This window comes from Peromyscus californicus, unplaced genomic scaffold, assembly GCF_007827085.1.
Source record: "Peromyscus californicus insignis strain IS unplaced genomic scaffold, ASM782708v3 Scaffold_22__1_contigs__length_63687245, whole genome shotgun sequence".
NCBI classification, from domain to species: domain Eukaryota; kingdom Metazoa; phylum Chordata; class Mammalia; order Rodentia; family Cricetidae; genus Peromyscus; species Peromyscus californicus.
Window position 1 is genome coordinate 59,312,406 of NW_026294525.1, and position 18,322 is coordinate 59,330,727.

Genomic DNA, 18,322 nt, shown 5'->3' on the forward strand with positions numbered 1-18,322 from the left:
CAGTCTGAATGACAAGGGACTCTATCTGAAAAGAAAGCTCTATATCCTAGACTGGACTCAAACTCACATTGTAGCCTAGGGTGGACTAGAATTCATAGCAATCCTCCTGCCTTGGGCTTCCAAGTTCTGAGATTATGAGCATGAGCCACCACACTTGGCCAAAAGCTACTCTTCTTTTTTTTTTTTTTAAAGATTTGTTTATTATGTACACAATGTTCTGCCTGCATGTATGTCTGCAGGCCAGAAGAGGGCACCAGATCTCATTACAGATGGTTGTGAGCCACCATGTGGTTGCTGGGAATTGAACTCAGGACCTCTGGAGTAGTCAGTGCTCTTAACCTCTGAGCCATCTCTCCAGCCCCAAAGCTACTCTTCTTAGAGGGCTAAAAGAGACTTCTTTGTCTAAAGTTAATTCGGTGGAAGAGTGTCTCTGGTATGTATAAGTACCTGGGTTCTAGCTCCAAGGCAGAGAAGGGGAGGGAAACCCATTTATCATGCCTGTTTGGGTAAGCTGCCCTACTTCTGATTAGCTACTATGTTCTGATTGGTTGCTGACATCTGACTCTAAACCAGTGTTTCTCAACCTTCCTAATGCTATGACCCTTTAATATAGTTCCTCATGTGGTAGTGACCCCCAACCATAAAATTATTTTCATTGCTACTTCATAACTGTAATTTTGCTTCTGTTATGAATCATAATATAAATATTTGGTATTTCTAGTAGTCTTAAGCAATCTCTATGAAAGGGTCATTCGACCTCCAAAGGGGTCATGACCCACAAATTGAGGACCACTGCTCTAAACTCTGGATGACAGAAACCGTGTCTTGATTTGCTTAACAGCATATTCCAGCATGCATACAATGACTGGCAAATGCTTATCATACCAACTATTGATACTCAGATAACCAGATAAAGGATTAAAGGTGTTCCCAAGGACTAGAACCAGAACTGTCATTGGAGCTAGAGCAGATCTGTAGATGTGTGGAGAAATGAGGCCACATTACAGTGGATGAACTAGCAGGGAGGGAGTTAAATACATGAAATTATATATGGCAACTGTGAGAAGACATGAAAAATAGCTTAATGAAAGAACATGGGATTTGGAGTCACATAAATTGAAATGTCAGGGCTGGCAAGATATGACAACAGCCATAGTGTTCTAGAGGGGCAGGAACAGATGGCCCTTTGCCCACTTCAGCATCACGAAGCACTTCTCATATCACAGTCCAGAGAAAAGCATTTTGCACTCCAAGATAAGAATGGCAGTGTCAGTCTATTGGTTGTGTATTTAATACAATAAAACCTTGATCACTTCCCATAAACCTGGACCTTACCAAGGGCAGTTCTGTGGGGTTTTCTGTAGCTGCGTTTGCTCTTATGAGGACTTGTGATCTTCAGAACATGACAACCATGGATGTTACTGTCATTCCCCTTCAAATACAGTACTGCACATTAGAAACGTTCAGTTTTGTTTTGTTTCCCATCAAGTACTTTTATTTTTCAGTTAAGCCTTCTTAAGCTCCCATAGCAGGTAAACTGTACTTACTGTACTTTCTGGAATGCCTCTGCCCCAAGTCACTTCAAGAAAGTAAGTGTGTTGACTGAAGAGGTGGCTCAGTGTGTAGTGTGTTTTCTGGGCAAGCCTGGCTGCCTAAGTTCAATCATGTAAAATGGATGGAAAGAACTGACTGTACAGAGTTGACCTTTGACCTCCATATGCATGCAATATCATGTGTATACACACACACAAACACAAACACATACACACACACACATACACACAAACACACACACACACACACACAAATAATTTAAAAATAAAACAAGGTTAAAAGACCCAAAGGTTGTCTGGACTCAGAAGAGGACGTGCTCCTCCCAGAAGTCGCATTTTCTGTAAGTGATAAGGAACAGAGCTGAAAACGGAACCCCTTGGTGACCCTTGGGTGTTAGAGGCTGTAATCTAAGATCCAACTCAACCATCACAGTGTTCCCTCAACTCTACTGGACAAACTGATGCTGGTGTCACGATCCCTTTCTAGAGCTTTCTTTGTTGGGTTTGGGTACATTAATTCACATGCATTGTGCTAATATAAAAAGCAAAACTGCACATGATGTATGACCCCAGAGACATGAAAAGGCTGGAAATTCTCCAATCAAACAGCAAATGATAAGGAGTGCAGCTACCTTGTTTTTCTGGAACTCCTTCAGGCTGTACTAGCTGCCCAGTCTTGTAACCATCACTTTCCACAGTGAAACTATCTCTGCCCGGGCTGGGATTGCCTGCCTTACCCCAGCAGTGCTCACTGAGCACAGCAAATGATGGGTCTGGGTCTGTTAAGTGACTGAACTGCATGAACTTGGAAACTTTTTGGTCCACAGGTGAGGGGTTTAATTGTATCTACTACAAAATGGGGATCCATTCATAGCTCTTTCAAGTGTAAATGCTACCCTGTTGTGTTAGCTCATATCATTCTGGATAAAAAGAACAGTCCAAGGACAGGAGATAGCCCTCAGCAGTTAAAAGTGCTTACTGCTCTCCCAGAGGACCAGAATTTAGTTCCCAGCATCCATGTAGAATGGCTACAACTGCCTATAACTCCAGCTTAAGGGAATCCAGTGCCCTCTTCTGGCCTCCAAGGGTACCTGCATACACATGGACTACACACACACACTTAGTAAATAAATTTTAAAAATAGAACCTACTAACTTGGACTAATAGACTTTTCAAAAAGAAATTTGCAATTAGCTGGGGATTTTTTCATTCCATTTGAAAAGAAGAACCTTGTTCCCAGGGTCTGCTGGTGTCATTCAGATACCCATTGACAGTAGTCACTGAGCCCAGTCTACCCTGGAATAGACTAAAAGTGAAATTTCCCACTGAGTGATAAGTGCTCCTGCTTTCAGAGTAGTGTGTGTAGGAGTGTGAGAGAGCCAGCTCTCTAGGAGGGAGCAGTGGATCAGACCTAAAGCCAACCCATTCACTCCATTCACAGATTGACCAGAAACTCCAGAGGGTGGTCTCAATAGAACAATGGCGTGAAGTTGGGCAGTGGTGGGGCACACCAGGCAGATCTCTGTGAGTTTGAGGCCAGCCTGTTCTACAGAGCTAGTTCCAGGACAGCCAAGGCTACACAGAGAAACTTGGTCTTAAAAGACCAAAATGAATAAATAGACCAATGGCATTTACTCCTTGAGTGCCAGGTTACACAATCTCCTTTCAACATCTAGACAGAAGTACACAGAGGATGGGAGCCTAGGGAGAGGAGGAGGGAACAGTTCTAAAGAAGGGCAGAGATGCTGTGAGAGACAGAGACTAGCCCAGTCCTTGATTCTCTAGCACACAGCTCTCCATCCAAGGCAGCCCAAGGAGAGAACAGTGCATATGGTGCATCACTGTTCACTTAGCAGAAGATTGGGATCAAACCCTGCAGTAGTCAGTGCTTGATAAATACATAAGAGATTGCTTGACGTGGAAAGGATTGATTGGGGCTCACAGTTGCAGAGGTTTCAATTGATGCTCAACTATCTCTGTTGTTTTGGGGCCTATGGTAAGAAGAATCACTGTGGAAAAGGGTGTGGTAAGGCAGAACCACTTGCCTCATGGAAGCCAAGAAACAGACACAGGGATAGACAGGTACAAGAAACATCCTTCAAAGGCTCACCTCCAATGCCCTCCTTACACAAGTAGACCACACCTCCTAACATCTCTATCAGGTCTCAAATCCTAACACACACCATGACAAACAGTACTCCAAGAATAAGACTGGAAGGCCCTTGCTTGGGTCTGCAGCGCCTAGCACTCGGAAAGATCTCAAAACAATTGCTTAAAATACACAACACAAACTAGAAACAAAGCTTTGAGTTTTGCACACTTTCTGAGTTCATTTTTTTTTTCACTGCACCTATCTAGAATTTGAAACAATACTTTTTAATTGGAAATAAATTTTTTTTTTTTTGTTTTTTCAAGACAGGGTTTCTCTGTGTAGCTTTGCGCCTTTTCCTGGAACTCACTTGGTAGCCCAGACTGGCCTCGAACTCACAGAGATCCACCTGGCTCTGCCTCCCGAGTGCTGGGATTAAAGGCGTGCGCCACCACTGCCCGGCGGAAATAAATTTTTATACAGTATATTCTGATCATGGCTTCTCCTCCCTCATCTCCTCCCAGTTCCTCCCTACCCCATCCAACTCCATACCTTCTCTCTGTCTCTCTCTTTAGAAAAACAGACAAAAAAGAATAAAACAAAACAGGAAGAGTACAAGAAACACATACACATGTAGAGACACACACATACACAAAACCCTTAAAAACACAAAATCTGTAATCATAATATATAAGCAAAATACCAGTAAGATTAAAAAAAATTCCCAAACCCTTGGGAAACAAAAATAAAATCTCCAAAAATACCATTGCATTAGTTTTGTGTTGGCCATCTGTTGCCGGGCATGGAGTGGTTTGTATACAAGTGAGACTCAATTGGAGAAAAGCAATTTTTCCATTTGGAAATAGCTTCTGAGTTGGGGTAGAGGCATGTGTCCACTAATCTCAGTTGGACCCCATCTGTCTTGGACCTGTGCAGTCCCTGTGCATGCTGCCATAGTTTCTGTGAGTTCATTATGTACATAGACTATCCTGCCATGGTCTCTGTGAGTTCATATGTACATAGACCATGCTGCCATGGTCTCTGTGAGTTCATATGTACATAGACACAGTCTGGTTGTGTCGAGAAGAAAGAATTTCCTTGGTATCTCCCATCCCATGGTGTATTAGTCAGGGTTCTCTAGAGTCACAGAACTTATAGAATGAATCTCTCTCTCTCTCTCTCTCTCTCTCTCCCTCCCCCCTTTTCTCCCCCCCCCCTCCCGTCTCTCTTGAGGAATGGATGTGCTGACAAGGTGAGGGCAAGCAGGCGAAGAATGAACACAATCCCTTCCTTCTTCCATTGTCCTTATATGGGCTTCCAGCAGAAGGGGTGGTCCAGATTAAACAAATGCACCATAAACAAAAGTAACATACCTTAAAATAGTATTCTACTATAGACTAAAGGTGTGCCTTCCACCTCAAGATCTGGATTAAAGCCTTGTGTCATTCCATCTCAAGATCTGATCAAAAGCTGGTTATCTTCCATCCTCAAGATCCAGATCCCAAGTGTGCCCCCCATTTTTGAATTATAGTTCATTCCAGATATAGTCAAGGTGACAACCAAGAGTTGTCATCCCACACAGCTCCTACAGTCTTTCTGCCTCCTCTCCCACATAGCTCTCTGAGTTCTGGGAGAGGTTTGATGAAGGCATCCTATTTAGGACTGAGTGTTCCAGGGTCTCTCACTCTCAGCACATTGTCCAGTTGTGGGTCTCTCTGTATTAGTCCCATCTACTGCAAGAGGAAGCTTGTCTGGTGATAGTTGAGTGAGACACTGGTCTATGGGTATGGCAGAATGTCACTAGGAGTCATTTCATTGTTACATCCCTTTAGCAGAACAATAGTATTTGGGTTTCCCCTAGGTCCATGGCCTATTGAGACTTGGGTTCTTGACCCAAGCAATGTCAGGCATGGGTTTCATCTCATTGAGTGGGCCGTAAATCCGATCAGACAGTGGTTGGTTACTCCCACAAGCTCTGTACCACTTTTGCACCAGCATACCATACAGGCTGGAAACAATACTTGTAAAAGTGTGTTTCTGTATTCTCTTCCTATTGCTGGTTTCTTCTGGAGAAATACAATTAGGACTAAGCCCAAAGAGTAACGCTAAAAGAGTGTCAAATATGAAAAAGAGAATTGTCATATTCACTTCTCACTCTGATAAATCTTTGGTTATTCCCAAAGGTTTGAAAACAGTATTTGAAGTGATTCCCAGCATTATATTCACAGTAACCAAAAAAGTGGAAGCAATTCAACTGTCTACCTACAGATGTCCCTGGGCTAAACATGGAAAGCAGTGCTGACACATGTTACAACATGGGAGAGCATGAAGACATTATGATAAGGGCAAGAAGCTAGTAAAAAAGAGAAATGTGATACCATTCCACTCATATAAGGAACTGACTCAAATCACAGGCAAAGAATTTAGAATGGTGGCTATCAGTGGCAGCACAGGTAGGTGGAACAGGCTGTTAGTATACAAAAGGGAGTTTTAGTTTTGCAAGATGAAGAGAGTTCTTTGGTGCATAGCAGTAGTGGTTGGTTATACAGCAACGTGAATGTTTGTTTGCAACTATGAAGATAGGTAAATTTATTTATGTTATATAAATGTTTTATCATCATTAAAAATAAAGCACCTTATATCATTTAACTTTTTATTAAATAAAATCACTTTATTGTAATGAACTCACAAATAAAAACATCGCAAGGCTAGATTAAGGAATCCAGTCAAAGCTTGCCCAGTCCCACACTATACATTTCAGCGCACAGCTACAAGGGCCATTCTGAAGCCATGGAGCTTTGCCTAGGGTTCTACACTTTGACTATCAATTACATTTTTATATACTTGTCCACCACGAAAGAGAGAAAAACCCATGACAGTTAAAACTAGGAGAGTGATTTATTCACCTTATACTCTGTTGAGAAGCTGAAAAGGGTAATCATTCAAGCCCCTTGTCTCACGTGACAGCTCCAGAATCTCCCTTCAGACTGTGGATTAACTAACAACCAAACATGCCAGAAACATCCCATGACAAATTGAAGAGACCAGATACTAAATGAATTCTGAGATTAAAAGTGTAAACCAACATAAAAAAATAAAACACATAATATAAGAATTGATGGTAATTGAAGAAGCCAGTCTTCTCGTGACTGAGTGTTGAGTCTGGGAATTGGACCAATGGGTGAGGGTGATAGAAATGGGAGGGGGGTAAGAGTGATCAGAATGCACTTTATACATGGATGAAGTTGTCATGAAAGAGAAATAAAACATTTGATTCAAGTTCAGCCTAGCTCAAGTACTGACTGGCCAAAGTGCATATAGGGAAAGGGGTTTAAAGCTTCTTCATAGCCAAGTGTGACTTTATACACTTTATATCCTTGATACCACTTAGCTCCAGTGTCTGTATCATGACCTCTTAAGTCTAGGCCTTTTTGAAAGGTAATGACAATTTAAATTATGCAATTTAATAAGGTATTTACATAATATTCCTGCCTCTAGTTACTGTCAATTTCCAGAGGAACAAGAAATAAATCATCCTGGCAACACCTTCTGTGACTAATAAGTTAATGTCATGACTCATTAGCCCTTCAATACAGTAGCCAGTAGTCAATGAAGCGGTGTATATTTAAATTATAAATGTATTTGCCATCATATAAGCCGTAATAAATAAATAAAACATTTTTGAAAATTAAAATAATAAAACATTGAATCATTAGTATGGATTGGGGACCATGTCGAATACATCCTTCCATTGAGATAACTCCCAAACTTGCCTGTGAGATAGATGAATATGAGTCATATCTTGAGAGCTAAACTCACACCAAAAGTGGCCTGTAGTATTACAGGCCAGCACAGATAAGGCAAGTGTCCATTATCGCAGAAACTGTCATTGACAACTTTCATTAAGAATGAAGTTCCATAAGAACAGGGACTCTGTGTGTCCACATAGCACTGCCCTAGATGCACACCAACAGAAAATGCAGAATTAGTGGTACTTGGGCTAAAGTTATAGCTTCATGGCAGGGCACTTGTCTGGTATGCACGGAGCCCTGGGCTTGACCTCCAGTACTGGGGAGACAAAGGTTGGTGCTTCACAAACGTGACCAACGGTCAATGAAGTCCACAGAGAAGCCTGAACATACCTGACTTACGGCTATAGATGTCTACACAGGGCGTGTTGTACATGGTATGTGCCGTGCGCCTATGGGAGAAAGGGAGCAAAAGTATTCAGGGACTCCACAAGGTGGACCATCTTTACCCAAAGTGGGGTCTGTGGTCTAGAGGTTTGTTGTAACCCTACACAAGAGCCATTCTCATTTTGGTTTTTGGAACGCATTGTGGATTTTGAAATGTATGCCCCATTCTTATCCCTTGCTTGTCTCCCGTCTGCTGCCCTCCAAAAGTAAAGGCTAAAGGTAGACCCCCTGTTTAACAAGCGTCACAGCAGTTGCCTAAAGCTGAAGAGCTTCAGAAATGCAGTAAAATGGGGCAAAAGTCATTTGTAAAATCTGCCTAAGGAAAACGCATAGCATAAATAAATAACAGCAATCAATATGTGTTTATCCACCAGGCCAGGGCAAATTTGTTAAGTCACTAAGAGGAACTCATAGCTGACATAAGGATGTGTGGACAGTGTTGTTTCACTTACAACAAACCAAAGCACTTTTTATCAAAAGCACATGTGTAGAAATTAAGTAAGAGAAAACATACTGTAATATGGTAGAAATTCAACATCCTTCAGCTAAAATGTAGAAAGAAAGACAGACTCACATCAGTTTCAGTCTTTGTCTGAGGACGGCACAGGCCAGCTTTGCCATACTCAGGAAATAGCATTCCTTATCCCCATTCTTGGTTACAAAGCACCCTCCTATCAGTATCCTGGAGTCACATGGATTTCACATTCAAGGAGGAGCCCAGGAGGCTGCACAAGGAGTCCAACCCCAGGAAAGACTGCCTCGTTGAAAAAAAAATTAGCCTGTTTTTAATAGTGTTTATAATGTGACTTATGCCCAAGCCCATGAGCATGGAGCAGATCCAGCCTACAGCTATGTACTGGAGTAGTGCCTCTGTAACAGCTCCTAGTATTGGGCCATGCTTTCTCTGAGTACCAAGTGATTATCATTAGAAACAGTTAGCATATGCAGATAGAACATTCTGTCTGGTGTGGAGGCACCTATCTGTCTTCCTACTCAGGATACTGAGGAAGTAGAGTCACTTTGAGCTCAGATATTTGGAACCAGCCTGGACATCACAATGAGACCACCCATCACCTGTAAAATATCTGTAAAATAGTACGATTGCCATAATCAGAAGAATCATAGTTCAATAATCAATATACTAAGATACTGATTATTAAGTACAGTATTTCTATATTTATATGGAAAATATACTATTTGTTTAAATAGTTAAATGATTATTTCATATAAGATCTGTTTCAGAGATGTTAAAGTATTAGGAAAAGATTTATTTTAGGATGGATCAAATACAGCACTATTGTGACCTGGAGGTGCAGGGTTTAATTCAGAAGGTTGAGTTGGAGGTTAACCAGTTCCAGGCCAGTCTATGATACATAGCAAAACATTGCTTCAGAGCCAGACAAAACAAAACAGGACAATAAGAGTAACAAAAAAATTTAGCAATGAAAGTCTTTTCCATATATTATTCCAATGAACTATTAAAGTGTTAGCATGCATCCATATAAGCACATTCTTTTTTAATTCTCATCTTAAGTGAAGGAGGGGCTGTTCAGCAGAAGTCTTGCACAAACTCCAAACCTTATGGGTTTCTCAATTTGGAAATCATCTCACTTTCATTTCTAGGATGTAGGACGAGCAGATAATATGAAAGAAGCCATGGTCAGTGCCCATCGTGAATCTAGAATGCAGAGTCACATCTTGAAGAAAAAAATGTATTCCCTATGTGTTCTCATAAAAGGACAAAAACCAAGTCCTTAGCATTCTTTAACCCAACACTAGGAATAAGGTAAAGAATTCAGTAATGCGTCCTCATTCCCAAATACTCTTCCATGAAACTGTTATACAAACAATATGCCTACCCAGTAAGAAATCACTTTCAGAAATTAACAAAGGAAAAGCTCTGTACAAAAAACCAAAACCATGAGGCTAACTGTGGCTAATGCCCAAAGAAGAGCTGGTCTCCAGTTGAGGATGTCCTAGCTCGTATACACACGTTAGGCTTATTCTTTCCACAAATGTTGTCTGTCATCCTTAAGTCTCCCAGGTTCTGGCCCAGCTTATACTTCGAATTTAAGCAGACATAGGAGACTGCAAGTCTGGACACTTGGGCAGATGGCAGATTTACACACAAAGATATTATCAGAATTATACAATACACCAGTGTTGTTCTTTTCACATAGTTCTTACCCAGGTTCATCTTGCCAAAGCATAATGATGGTTGTGACCCTGCTCTGCCCCCTTGGTTATGGGGATGGGGCCTAACTGGAGGTCAGTCTTGGTGAATCAAAATTTAGCAGAAACTTTCTCAGCAATCCTAAACTTCAATTATGGCACACAGTTTTCTCTCTTGGGTTTCTAAGGAGCCTGGTTAGTACACTACTTCTCTTCCAGTCAGCTTGGGGGTAACACCCTTTGACTACATCCTACTTCATGTGACTTAATATTTCCTGAGAAAGTTATTAGTAAATCCTTTATAGCGTCAATTTTGCTACTTCTAGTTTCTCGTCCATAAAAACTACTCTCTCCAACTCTTGTAAGAGAAAATGGATGCTGGGTCATTTGCTCGGCAAAGGCCAATCCATTCCATATGCTATGGTATCTGCCTACTGGAGCACTACCCAGTTTCTTAAACACAAATGCCTTTTTGCACAAACCACAAAAAAACACATTTCCTAATGAATCCCCCGAACAGGAGTCTCATTACAAGACCCCGCTGTGTGAGAACACTTGGTACATCATGGAATACTCTGGAAACTCCAGGACTTTCAAGAACATTTTAGCAGTCACCTTATCTTCCTACAGTGACTCTGGAAACTTTGATCCCTGGAAAATGCTGACTACCTGCTTATAGCTCCACCTGGCCATGAGTGAAGCAAGTGTGAAGTCATAAAACAATTCATCGTTTCCAAATGTTTGTCCGTTTTCTCCTGGTGTGTCACAGGGGAGTTGCAACCATTAACTGAGAGGGGACTCAAACATGGAGGCATTTGGGAATTGCCTAGAAGTGTCAGCTGTGGGCTCTGTCAAATCAAAATATTTCTAGAATCCTCTATTACAGAATGCCTCGAATGCTTCATTTCAACTATGCTTCACTTCAAAATCTGTTCCACTTCATTTTTCCGCATCTTTCCATTTCTTTTCTTTCTCGCGGTCATTCAGCTCAGTTTGGAAAGCAAAGCTTTCTGGTCCTCGCCTTTCTTCTTCCTTTGAGGTGGCGATCCAGGGGTAAGGTGGCTAATTTATACATCACAGGAAATAAGACAGCAGTGAATATGGCTGATGCAAAACAGATGTACAGAACTATTGGCAGGTCTGGGTAGTGTCCCTCAAGAATTCCAATCACTGCAGGAATAGCCATTTCTCCCAGAGCAGCACCAAATACAAAGAATGCTGTGGATTTCCCAGTTAAGGTGGTGTACTGCTCGATCCAGGAAACTCCACTGGGAAATGTGACTGCCATTGAAGCTCCGTACACAGAAGTTGCGATCCAGAGACAAAGAGGGCTCTTGTGAAAAAACACCAGAAAGAAAGATGATACAAAGCTACTAATGTTGCTCAACACAATCATGGTTCCAGGCTGTAAGAGTGTTGCAAAGAAGATGGCCAGGCCCCTGCAGGCTGCAAAGGTCCCCCAGAAGATGGAGTTCAAGCCGGCTGCTTCACTTTCTTTCATGCCAATATGAGTGGTGGCAAAGGAGAATATGTAAGAGCCGTAGGTCACCTCAGCTCCAACATAAAAGAAGAAGAAGAGGAAGAGGAGACAGAGCAGGGCCCAGTGATATTTAGCTCTTCGAGCTTCCTGACCAGATGCCATGGATTTTTTCTGCCTCGAGAGTTTCTTACAAAACAGACCAAACAGAAAGACAGAGACTACTAAGACATAGGTGCCAATGGAAGCATAGGTCCACAGCAGGTTCATGTCCTCAGGCACTGCAAACAGAGAGTCTGAGGTGGCTCCAGAGGATCGGTTCAACACTAGAGGGACAAAGTCTGTCTCTGTGTGGTTCTGGGTGGATGTTGTCGTCCCCCAGGCCAATTTAGCCAGCAGGGGAGCCAGGGAGGCACCCAAGGCAAAACTGAAGTGCAAGGCCTGCATGTGTGGGGCTCCTTTGTCTCCCCACAGATCCAAGATGAGGACGTTCCCACCTGCAAGTAAAGAAATAATGTGACAGGCACTTCGTAGAAGAAGAGTTGTCTCTATTAAGTGGTAGGAGTTTGGGATGTTCTGCGTTTACAACGAAAGCCACTCTGTAATTAAGGTGCTCCTACCCACTATCACCGAAGGACTGTGGTAAGTCTCATCTTCATCCATGGAGTTTACAAATCACTAAACCATCACTGGAGCTAGGTCTATTTGAAACAATATATTATAAACCAGTGGTAATCTCACTGGGGCTTAATACTAATTGTGGATTGAATGAGAACGGCCCCCATAGGCTCACATATTTGCATGCTTAGTCCCTAGTTGGGTGAACTGTTTAGGAAGGATTAGCAGGTGTGACCTTGTTGAAGAGTCTCAGTGGGGGTGGGCTTTGAGGTTTCAAAACCCCAGGCACAGTCAGTCTCTCTCTATCCCTTTCAGAATGAGGATGTAAAGCTCTCAATTTCAGTGCCATGCCAACATTCTCCCTGCCATGATGATCATGGACTAACCCTCAGAAACTGTAAGCAAGTCCCCAATTAAATGCTTTCTTTTATAATCTGCCTTGGTCATGGAGTCTCTTCACAACAATAGAACAGCAAGACACTGATAAATTTATTTGTATTTTTGAGACAGTTCTCATATATGCCACACTGACCTTGAACCTGCTATATAGCTAAAGATGATTTTGAATTTTTGATACTCCACCTGTACCACTTAAATACTAGGATTACAAGAATGTGCCCATCGGTTTATGCAGTGCTGGGGATTGAACCCAGTATTTCATACACACTAGGCAAATACTCTGCCCAGCTGAACTATATCCCCAGGTCCATATGTAGATATATGCTAGGCACAATTTTATCTAATGGTGGGAAAACTACCAAAGTTTCAGTACTTCCAATTAGGTTTCAATTCCAATTGAAGAATATTGTTTGCTTAGGTATAAACCAGATGCTAAACACCCAGCTGGGAGCCAGACTTCCCCAGAATTCTGAAATGCTTGTTTTAGGAAACAAAAACAATTTTCAGAATTGTACACTACATAGTTCAACACCCACAAGGTAAAAATCCAGAAGCATCTAGTATTTGGCTGTCATTTAAAAATCAGGTATTTTGAGATAATCATAAAGTTCCATACTGTAAGTTTACATTCAAATGAAGCTTGAAGTGTAAAATATTTCCATGATCTGTCAAATATCTTTTCTTTCCTAAGAGCAAGAAAGGTGAGGGTGGAAAGCTAGGATTAGGGATAAACAAGATTCACATGTAATTTAGGAGGTCTTTGGTGATAGAGTGAAACATGGGGATTTTCTGCAGCGGAGAAAGAGAAAACAACTGTACAGGATGGTTTTTGTGTGTCATCTTGACACACACTAGAGTCATCAGAGAGGAAGGAGCCTCAGCTGAGGAAATGTCTCCTTGAGATCCAGCTGTAAGGCATTTTCTCAATTAGTGATCAGTGGGGGAGGGCTCAGTCCATGGTGGGTGGTGCCATCCCTGGGCTGCTGATCCTGGGTTCTATAAGAAGGTGGACTGAGCCAGGCGGTGGTGGTGCATGCCTTTAATCCCAGCACTCAGGAGGCAGAGGCGGGCGGATCTTTGTGAGTTCGAGACCTGCCTGGTCTACAGAGCGAGCTCCAGGAAAGGCGCAAAGCTACACAGAGAAACCCTGTCTCAAAAAACCACACACACACACAAAAAAAGAAGGTGGACTGAGCAAGCCAGGGGAAGTAAGCCAGTAAGCAGCTCCCCTCCATGGCCTCTGCATCAGCTCCTGCCTCCGGGATCCTGCCCTGTTTTGAGTTCCTGTCCTGAGTTCCTTCAGTGATGAACAGCAATGCTGAAGTGTAGGCCTAATAAACCCTTTCCTCCCCAACTTGCTCTATGGTCATGGTGTTTCATCAAAGCTATAGAAACCTTAACTAAAACAACCAAAAAAGAAAAGCAAGAATATGGAACACACACCGATTTCTCTAAGTGCAGAATCTGGGGTGCATTTGAAGTTGAATGGCTCCTTCTGTGCTTCTGCAGCCATATAATAATTCCACCCTTGTATGGGGGTTTACCTGAGAATGTCCTCCATAGTCTTTGGCATTTGAGTACTAGGTCCCCAGTTGGTGGCATCTTCTAGGTAGGGTTAGGAGGTGGCCTTTCTGGAGAAAGTATGCCACTGGGGCAGGCTTTGAGAATCTAGAAGATCCCTGCCATTTCTAATTGCTCTTTCTGCTCTGAGCTTGTGGTTCAAGATGAGAGCTCAGCTTCCTGCTCCTGCCACTATGCCTTGGCTCCCCCAGCATGGACTCCAACCCTCTGGAACCCTAAGCCCAAATAAACTCTGTCTCCTATAATTTGCTTTCATCATAGTGTTTTTATCACAGCAATTACAAAGTAATTAATAAACTTAGTCTATCAGATCATCATTTTCTCTTATACTAAAGTGGTGAAACTCTATCTGACCATGAAAGTCTGCCCATTTGCATTATAATTTCCCACAGAAAGGGAGTCTTTCAATGTTTGGATAATCCAACAATCTCTCATAAAGCAAAGTCCTCAAAGTTCACTTCATAGTTAGATGTATAACAATTGGTTGGTTGTGATTAAAGTTAGTGTGTACCACCATGCCCAGCCCTGAGTGGCAAGAAGTGGCACTGGAACTGTAATGCTGATTGTGTGAGTCCATGCCATTTTAATAGCAAGACTAATGACACTACAATTTCATATAGTCTACTTTTCCTTATGGTACAATCCCAAATTCTGGAAATGACACTGAAGGGTTCACTAACCTGTATCCACAACACTAACTGAAGCACCAAAGACAGACATCATGACAATCAGTAAGACTGCTTTCTTGCAGAAAGGAATGAGATAAAACCCAGCTGTAGTAGCCAACATTGACACACCTGAAGAAAAAAGACAATAAAGCCAGCTGTAAAAAAAAAAAGTATTCATCAGGGTCCAAGGTAATAGGAACTTCATAAAAAATTGTAAAACTGCAAAATAACACTGAATTAACAGGTTGGTCTTGGGCTGTGCATGGTGGTACACACTAACTTTAATCACAACACCTGGGAGGCTGAGGCAGGCCGATCTCTATGAGTTTGAGGCCAGCATGATCTACAGAGATAGTTTCAGGCCAGCCAAGACTACAGAGTAAGATCTTGTCTCAAAGACAAACCAAAAAGGAAAAACACCACCACCACAACAAAATGTTTGATCATGAGTAGATGAGAGAAACAGTTGATGTATATGGTGGTTTTATCTAAATCTTTTATAATATTTGCAGACTATAAAAATGTAAAATACCATGACTTGAATACAATTCTATCATTGCTAATGATCAAATTAGAAATTATAACAAAGATAAATTTTATAGTGTATGAGTTAATCCCAGAAGTATTACTTCAAAGAGAATTTTTTTTTTTTTTTTTGGTTTTTCGAGACAGGGTTTCTCTGTGTAGCTTTGCGCCTTTCCTGGAACTCACTTGGTAGCCCAAGCTGGCCTCGAACTCACAGTGATCCGCCTGACTCTGCCTCCCGAGTGCTGGGATTAAAGGCGTGCACCACCACCGCCCGGCTCAAAGAGAATTTTTATATGAGGCGACAATGTAAAAATAAAACTCAACCATTATAATAGAATATAGGAAAACTTTACCAAATCAGTTCATTTGGGGGATATAGGGAAGTACAGAAAAAATAGTCTTCTAACCCACTTTGGAAGTAATTTATTTGTCAGCAATAAAATATTCACCTTGCTTCCAAAGGAGTTTTATCATAGTAATCTAAAATATTTTTAATCATGCCAATTTATTGAAAAAGGCATGCTAACAGCTCTGCCCTGTTTTCCAGGGTCAGGATCGGAGAGGATCAGCCTGTGCTCAACTCTGACATGGGCAGCAGGACTCCAGTACAGCCTACATCAGTTCCCTACTGTCCCGGGTCCCTTCATCTTCAACCCCAAGTTCAAAGAGCCTGGCCAGTTTCCAGGAATCATTCTGACCCTCATGGCCCCAGAAGCCCTGCCCTACCCCCAGATAAGCAGAACTTCATGGTCAACCAGTGTGTGGGTCTGGAGCAGAGCCTACATTACAGGAAAGGCCAGCACTGGTCAGGGTTGCCGACATTCACTCCCAAGAAAGAGCTATTCAAGTTTCTAGAAGGTTTGGTATAGGTTCCATCCTATGGAAGCCCAGTTGTCGGAAGGACATCCACACCCATTTCTACTGTCAGCCATTCTGGTTTATGCTTTTAATGTTTAGAGTCAAGTTAAAATTTTGTTTAAAAAAAAAAGCAAAAAGCAGTGTTTACTTACCCAAAAGTAAAAAATGATTCATATAGTCAAGGAGAACGCCACCAATCATGGTACCACATATGAATCCAGAAGCACGACCCACAAAAATGAGAGAAAGGCTGCTGATGTTTTGGTTCACATTTTTTGCCAGATCTTGAAATGTAGGCCCAAGGATGGCAATGCTCATTCCCTAAAATTTAAACCAAAAAGAGCTTTAAACTCACAACCATTAAATTGATGTTTATTCAAATGGTAGCATTTTCCATGATAAGCAATGGGAAGGGGAATTGCAATGTAGTGTAGAGGTTCCCTTTTTTCAAACAGGACAAAATGTACAACCATTTCCTATTAGAGGAATACACTCCTGTGAGTTTTTTTCTACTCTATTTTTAAATATTGTCTGGCTTTGGTTGCAATTTTTAGATTTTGAAGAACACCTTACAAGATTTTTATGCATTTATAATTAATAAGATATATAAAATTTATTCTCAAAATATTTTATTTTAGATATACTCCATTTACAACTGATATAGGAATTTAGATGTCAAAGTTTAAATTCTCAAACATCAACTTACTGCTCGTGTTGGTTATGTAAAAAACACAATACTTCTGGCATAGGTTTCTCTGAATGACACAAATACAATATGCTGGAAATCAACTATCTGAATGTTTCTAAATCTATAGTCTTCTCTAAGGAAAATCCCAAAGCCACCAGGAAGGAATATAGACTCTAAGGCTTTTAAGGAAATATTACATACACACATACAAAACGGTTTTATCAATAAAACCAGTGTTGCCTTACACTGTGTTAGCAAGAACCAAGGATTGAAGAGGAATCATTGGTGCTTTCAGGAAAACGTTTCTAAGACATCAGCATTTCCAGAGTAATTGATGGTAACTGGACTGCTCTGCTGCAAACCAGTGTGTCCCCTGTCTTAGCGGCGGGAATCGGGGACTAAGGACTAGAGTGTGGACAGGGCAGCAGCAAGCACCAAGTTCAATGAAAGAGGGCTGAGTGCAGGTTTTTATCAAGTCTCTTCAAAGGACTTGTGGGACTTCAGCACACAGTGAAGGCGCCCCAGGCACCTGTGGTGTTTTTCCTTCAAAGTCCCTCCCACATCAAAGTAGCCCAAGAAGCAAGCCAGGTGTTGGTGATCTGTAATCCCGGAACTCAGGGAGACTGAGGCAGAAGTACCACATGTTCAGCTTCAGTCTGGGGCTGCTTAGTGACCCAGTGCCTAAAAATTCTAAAATCTTAAAGACCTAACCACCGGATGAAGAAGGAAGTCACCTTGCTTCTGCAAACTTGCCAGTTGGTTGAACTTGCTCAGGCCACCAGGAAGAGGTAATAATTACTATATATTCTCCCAAAGTCAGCACACTATCCCACAGGCTTCATTATTATTCTACTGTAATATGGGCCGTTCCTTACACACACACACACACACACACACACACACACACACACACACATACACACACTGAGCACATAACTAATTTGGACTTTGCACGGGTGGTTGCAGAGGAGATCAGGTGGAGGCCCTGGTCCCCTTTGCTGTATCTCCTGCTATCGCACCCAGGTGACCATGACAGTTTATAGATATTGGAAAACACATTAAGGCAATCCAGGCAATCCGTTTGGGTTGACAAAAACCCTCCAAGATTAGAACTGTGCTCATTTTCTAGATGGGGAAACAGAGACCCGGGAAGATGAATGCACCCAAACTCCTCCAGTGCAGGCTAGGGAAAGAGGTCTGCAGCTGGGGAGTGCTCCTCCCCTGGGGGAGCCTCCAGCCCCAGCCCGGGAAAGGGCAGCCTAAGCTCTCACCAGTCCCACGAAGGCGGCATACAGGACCAGCGTGATGAACCAGTTCAGCCCACACCGGGTCCCACTGCAGCGTCCAGCCGCCGCCGCCTCCCGCTCCTCGCGCGTCGCTGGGTCCCGGTATTCCTGCAGGAGCCGGAGCCCAGCAGCCGGGGCCGGGGCCCCGCGGAACTCCAGCTCTGTCTCCAGCTCCAGCTTGGCGGTTTACAAAGGTTCTGGACGCCCTC

General features: G+C 42.3%; 1 pseudogene; it reads right to left on the reverse strand.

The window, feature by feature from the left end:
- Positions 1 to 4,882: 4,882 nt before the first annotated feature.
- On the reverse strand, positions 4,883 to 18,276 carry LOC128118659 (sodium-dependent glucose transporter 1B-like; annotated as a pseudogene).
- Between the last annotated feature and the right edge of the window lie 46 nt (positions 18,277 to 18,322).